Source organism: Elephantulus edwardii, unplaced genomic scaffold, assembly GCF_000299155.1.
Source record: "Elephantulus edwardii isolate Elephantulus edwardi_28Jun2011 unplaced genomic scaffold, EleEdw1.0 scaffold00035, whole genome shotgun sequence".
NCBI lineage: Eukaryota > Metazoa > Chordata > Mammalia > Macroscelidea > Macroscelididae > Elephantulus > Elephantulus edwardii.
Genome location: NW_006399785.1, coordinates 19,205,817 through 19,206,344, shown reverse-complemented (window position 1 = coordinate 19,206,344; position 528 = coordinate 19,205,817).

Sequence of the window (528 nt, the reverse complement as noted above, 5' to 3'; positions counted from 1 at the left end):
GTATTTGAGATATGAGTGGCACACCTTCCAGAATCACAGCATCCAACAAGCTATCCCTGCAGGACAACCTTACTGACATATGATTAAAATAAGTAAGTAATCAAATATACATAGCATCTCTTCAGGTTTCACCTAGTCACATATTACCAGTGATCCAACACTTACTGAAAAGTTGATAACAAAGGTGCAGTTTTAAGGTGATACAGGAGCATAGGAAGATAGGTGCCAAGTCCGTGATAAGCATATATAAGTGCCAGGAGCTTATTGGTCCTATGGAAAAATTACTCACCAATAGAATGACAGACACATTGCAGGCCTGAGTCTGAGTCTGCAATTACATTTAAAGATTACTGGAAATGTCTCTCAACATCTTGATCAGTGACTTCTCTAAGGCAGCACATCTGGGGATGAATCTAGAAGGGACAGATACCAGCAATATTTAACTGAGAGTATTATCAAAGCTCAATATTTGTCTGCAGTGAAGTCTTCATTTATTAGGCTGGATTCATATCTGTATCCTCAACCAGG